The sequence below is a fragment of the Bos indicus x Bos taurus genome, unplaced genomic scaffold, assembly GCF_003369695.1.
Source record: "Bos indicus x Bos taurus breed Angus x Brahman F1 hybrid unplaced genomic scaffold, Bos_hybrid_MaternalHap_v2.0 tig00000424_arrow_arrow_42359540_42516313, whole genome shotgun sequence".
Taxonomy (NCBI): domain Eukaryota; kingdom Metazoa; phylum Chordata; class Mammalia; order Artiodactyla; family Bovidae; genus Bos; species Bos indicus x Bos taurus.
Window position 1 is genome coordinate 43,395 of NW_020867215.1, and position 6,000 is coordinate 49,394.

Here is a 6,000-nt window from a genome sequence, read left to right on the forward strand (position 1 = left end):
TTTGCCAAGAAAATGCACTGGTCATAACAAACACCCTCTTCCAACAACACAAGAGAAGACTCTACACATGGACATCACCAGATGGTCAACACCGAAATCAGATTGATTATATTCTTTGCAGCCAAAGATGGAGAAGCTCTATACAGTCAGCAAAAACAAGACCGGGAGCTGACTGTGGCTCAGATCATGAACTCCTTTTTGCCAAGTTCAGACTTAAATTGAAGAAAGTAGGGAAAACCACTAGACCATTCAGGCATGACCTAAATCAAATCCCTTATGATTATACAGTGGAAGTGAGAAATAGATTTAAGGGCCTAGATCTGATAGATAGAGTGCCTGATGAAATATGGAATGAGGTTCATGACATTGTACAGGAGACAGGGATCAAGACCATCCCCATGGAAAAGAAATGCAAAAAAGCAAAATGGCTGTCTGGGGAGGCCTTACAAATAGCTGTGAAAAGAAGAGAAGTGAAAAGCAAAGGAGAAAAGGAAAGATATAAGCATCTGAATGCAGAGTTCCAAAGAATAGCAAGAAGAGATAAGAAAGCCTTCTTCAGCGATCAATGCAAAGAAATAGAGGAAAACAACAGAATGGGAAAGACTAAAGATCTCTTCAAGAAAATTAGAGATACCATCCAACCATCTCATCCTCTGTCATCCTCTCCTGCCCTCAATCTTTCCCAGCATCAGGGTCTTTGCAAATGACTCAGCTCTTCTCATCAGGTGGCCAAAGTATTGGAGTTTCAGCTTCAGCATCAGTCCTTCCAATGGATATTCAGGAATGATTTCCTTTAGGATGGACTGGTTGGATCTCCTTGCAGTCCAAGGGACTCTCAAGAGTCTTCTCTCTCAGGACTATGTGCCTGGTAGCCATGGGGATAAGATGCCTTTGGCTGAACTGGCCTCCCAGACTGACAAACATGAGATTCCATACCAAGATTTCCCATTGCCAAAAGGCTTGTAATAATCCCCTATATAGTCAGTCACCTTTGTAAGCTTTATGGCACCCATTGGTGTAGGCTACAATGTCTAACCAGCTGACTCTTCTGATTATGAATCATGGCTGTAACCTGACTGTATCTCCCTTTAACACTTTCCAGGCTAGGTTTAAGGAATTTGGGGATGAGTACACTTAAGGTATATAAGGTTTTCACAAAAGTCAGTTGGGGTCCTTGGCTAAGAGGAGACTCTGCCTTGGGCCTGCCGGTATAATAAATTGCACTCCACTATCTGCATGCCAAAGCCTTGGACTGTGTGAATCACAATAAACTGTGGAAAATTCTGAAGGAGATGGGAATTCCAGACCACCTGCCCTGCCCTTGAGAAACTTGTATGCAGGTCAGGAATCAACAGTTAGAACTGGACATGGAGCAACAGACTGGTTCCAAATTGGGAAAGGAGTATGTCAAGGCTGTATATTGTCACTCACCCTGCTTATTTAACTTATATGCAGACTACATCATGAGAAACGCTGGACTGGAAGAAACACAAGCTGGAATCAAGATTGCCGGGAGAAATATCAATAACCTCAGATATGCAGATGACACCACCCTTATGGCAGAAAGTGATGAAGAACTAAAGAGCCTCTTGATGAAACTGCAAGAGGAGAGTAGAAAAGGTGGCTTAAAGCTCAACATTCAGAAAACTAAGATCATGGCATCCTGTCCCATCACTTCATGGGAAATAGATGGGGAAATAGTGAAAACAGTGTCAGACTTTATTTTTTGGGCTCCAAAATCACTACAGATGGTGATTACAGCCATGAAATTAAAAGATGCTTACTCCTTGGAAGGAAAGTTATGACTAACCTAGACAGCATTATTAAAAAGCAGAAACATTACTTAATCAACAAAGATCCATCTAGTCAAGGCTATGGTTTTTCCAGTATTCATGTATGGAGGTGAGAGTTGGACTATAAAGAAAGCTGAGAGCTGAAGAATTGATGCTTTTGAACTGTGGTGTTGGAGAAGGCTCTTGAGAGTCCCTTGGACTGCAAGGAGATCCAACCAGTCCATCCTAAAGGAGATCAGTCCTGGGTGCTCATTGGAAGGACTGATATTGACGCTGAAACTCCAGTACTTCGGCCACCTGATGCGAAGAGGTGAGTCATTTGAAAAGACCCTGATGCTGGGAAAGATTGAGGGCAGGACGAAAAGGGGACGACAGAGGATGAGATGGTTGGATGGCATCACTGACTCAATGGACATGGGTTTGGGTAGACTCGGGAGTTGGTTATGGACAGGGAGGCCTGATGTGCTGTGGTTCATGGGGTCACAAAGAGTCAGACACGACTGAGCGACTGAACTGAACTGAGTATCTGCATTGTCCTTCTGAGTGAGTTTGTTTCCCAGAACGCATGGCTACAACAGATTTGCTAAATGAGGGAAAAGCACAGTTTGATTCCCTACCTGATAAGCTCCAAGCTATGCCGGCTGTATCCCATTGCTTCAGATAGCTATTGATTCCTTGGAATTAACTCTGGACTCCTATTCTGAAATGGCGAGAAGTCCATAGATTTTCCATTTCCATCTTCTGTTTCAGTTATTTGTGATTGTGATCAAGGCTGGATAGTAGTTTAGAAAATTTTATCCCAAGCAGAGCAGCTGTCCTCTGTGTCTAATGGGTTAAACATCCAGTGGAGAATCTGATGGTGGATATTGGGGGCTCTTTTTAGGAATTGAAATGGATGTGGTCACTGTGGCACAGAATAGAGGCATTCCCTCCCCCCATCCCCCGCCCCAGAAGACCCAAAAGCCAGATGACACTCTTATTCTTCTAGTATGGCTCCAAGGAGTCGGGCACACCCTAGGCATGAGAGCAGGCATGGCTGGATCAGAGCATCACAAGTGCCATCTACAGATAGGCCGAACACTGAGATTTTCCATGACTTAGCATTCATAGGAAAAAAATATGACACTGAAAACCCCCTCAGGTAGGTGGGAGTCCAGTGTGCTACTGGAGAAGAGTGGAGAAATAGCTCCAGAAAGAATGAAGAGGCTGCGCCAAAGTGGAACCGGTGCCCAGTTGTGGAGGTGTCTCGTGGTGAAAGTAAAGTCGGATGCTGTAAAGAACGATATTGCTTAGGAACCTGTAATGTTAGGTCCATGAATCAAGGTACATTGGAAGTGATCAAACAGGAGATGGCAAGAGTGAACATCGACATTTTAATCAGTGAACTAAAATGGATGGGAATGGATGAATTTAATCCAGATGACCATTATATTTATTACCATGGGCAAGAATCCCTTAGAAGAGATGGAGTAGTCCTCAAAGTCAACAAAAGAGTCTGAAATGCAGTACTTGGGTGCAATCTCAAAAATGACAGAAAGATCTCGGTTCATTTCCAAGGCAAACCATTCAGCATCAAAATAATTCAAGTCTATGCTCCAACCACTAATGCCAGAGAACAAGACCTTCTAGAATTAACACACACACACACACACACACACACACACAACGTTCTTTTCATCATAGGGGTTGTTGTTCAGTCGCTCAGTCGTGTCTGACTCTTTTGTGACCCTATGGACTGAAGTACAGACTCTCTGTCCTTCGACATCTTCCAAAGTTTGCTCAAACTTATGTCCATTGAGTTGGTGATGCCATCCAACTGTCTCATCCTCCGTCATCCCCTTCTCCTCCTGCCCTCAGTCTTTCCCAGCATCAAGGTCTTTTCTAATGAGTCAGCTCTTTGCATCAGGTGGCCAAAGCATTGGAGGTTCAATTTTAGCATCAGTCCTTCCAGTAAATATTCCGGGTTGATTTCCTGTCAGATTGACTGGTTTTATGTCCTTGCTGTCCAGGAGACTCTCAAGAGTCTCCTCCAGCACAACAGTTCGAAGGCATCAATTCTTTTTGCTCAGTCTTTTTTATTGTCCAACTCTCACATCCATACACGACTACTGGGAAAACCACAGTTTTGACTATATGGACCTTTGTAAGCAAAATTTCTCTGCTTTTTAATATGCTGTCTAGGTTCATCCTAGCTTTTCTTCTAAGGAGCAAGCATCTGGTAATTTCATGGCTGCAGTCAACAAACTACAGTGATTTTGGAAACCAAGAAAATAAAGTCTGTTACTGTGTTTGTTTTCCATTCTATTTGCCATGAAGTGAAGATGCCATGATCTTCATTTTTTTTTTTTTTTAATGTTGAGCTTTAAGCCAGATTTTCCACTCTCCTCTTTTACCTTCATCAAGAGACTCTTTTGTTCCTCTTTGCTTTCTGCCATAAGGGTGGTGTCATCTGCACATCTGAGGTTGTTGATATTTCTCCCGGCAATCTTGATTCCAGCTTGTGATTCGTCCAGCCCAGCATTTTGCATGATGTATTCTGCATATAAGTTAAATAAGCAGAGTGACAATATACAGCCTTGACATACTCCTTTCCCAATTTTGAACCAGTCAGTTGGTTCCATTTCATGTTCTAACTATTGCTTCTTGACCTGCATACAGGTTTCTCAGGAGGCAGGTAATGTGATCTGGTATTCCCATATCTTGAAGAATTTTCCACAGTTTGTTGTGATCCACACAGTCTAAACCTTTAGCATAGTCAAGAAAGCAGAAGTAGATGTCTTTCTGGAACTCTCTTGCTTTTTCTATGATCCAACGGATGTTGGGAATTTGATCTCTGGTTTCTCTGCCTTTTCTAAATCCAGCTTGAATATCTGGAAGTTCTTGATTCACATACTGTTGAGCCTGGCTTGGAGAATTTTGAGCATTACTTTGCTAGTATGTGAAATAAGTGCCATTGTGCAGTAGTTTGAACATTCTTTGGCATTGCCCTACTTTGGGATTGGAATGAAAACTGACTTTTTCTAGTCCTGTGGCCACTGTTGAGTTTTCCAAATTTGTGGAGCATATTAAGTGCAGCACTTTCACAGCATCATCTTTTAGGATTTGCAATAGCTCAGTTGGAGTTCAATCACCTCCACTAGATTTGTTTGTAGTGACTGGAATGCAAAAGTAGGAAGTCAAGAGATACCTGGAGTAACAGGCAGGTTTGGTCTTGGAATACAAAATGAAGCAGGGCAAAAGCTAACAGAGTTTTGCCAAGAGAACATGCTGGTCATAGCAAACACCCTCTTCCAACAACTCAAGAGATGACTACATATGGACATCATCAGATGGTCAATACCAAAATCAGATTGGTTATATTCTTTGCATCCAAAGATGGAAAAGCTCTATACAGTCAGCAAAAACAAGACCAGGAGTTAACTATGGCTCAGATAATGAGCTCATTATTGCAAAATGCAAACTTAAATTGAAGAAAGTAGGGAAAATCATTAGGACATTCAAGTATGATGTAATCAAATCACTATGGTTATACAGTGGAGGTGACAAATAAATTCAAGGGATTTAGGTCTGATAGAGTGTCTAAAGAACTATGGATGGAAGTTCATAAAATTTTACAGGAGGCAGTGACCAAAATCATCCCCAAAAGAAAGAAATGGTTGTCAGAGGAGGCCGTACAAAGAGCTGAGAAAAGAAGAGAAGTGAAAGCAAAAGAGAAAAGGAAAGATTTACCCATCTGAATGCAGAGTTCCAAAGAATAGAAAGGAGATATATGAAAAGCTTCTTAACTGAACAATGCAAAGAAATAGAGGAAAGCAACGGAATGGGAAAGACTAGAGAGCTCATTGAGAAAGCTGGAGATACACACGATGTGATAGTTGCCAAGCTACATTTTATTTGGGGAAAATGAGGACTGAGCCCAGGAGACGGCACTTCAGATAACTCTGAGAGACTGCTCCAAAGAGGCAGTGGGGGGAGGTCAATATATAGGATTTTGGTGAATGGGGAGTTCAATGCAATCAAGCACTTATTTTACAAAAGGTTTTCTGCTGGTCACGAGGAGCTGATGTCACCATGAAGGGAATTAGTGATTTTCTAGATATGAAGAAATGTAAGAGTTGGGATCAAGAAATCAGTTCCTGAAAATATCTGACTATCTAAAAGACCTGTTCCAGCAGTTTCCCTGGAGCAGAGTGCCTGGCTCTCCACC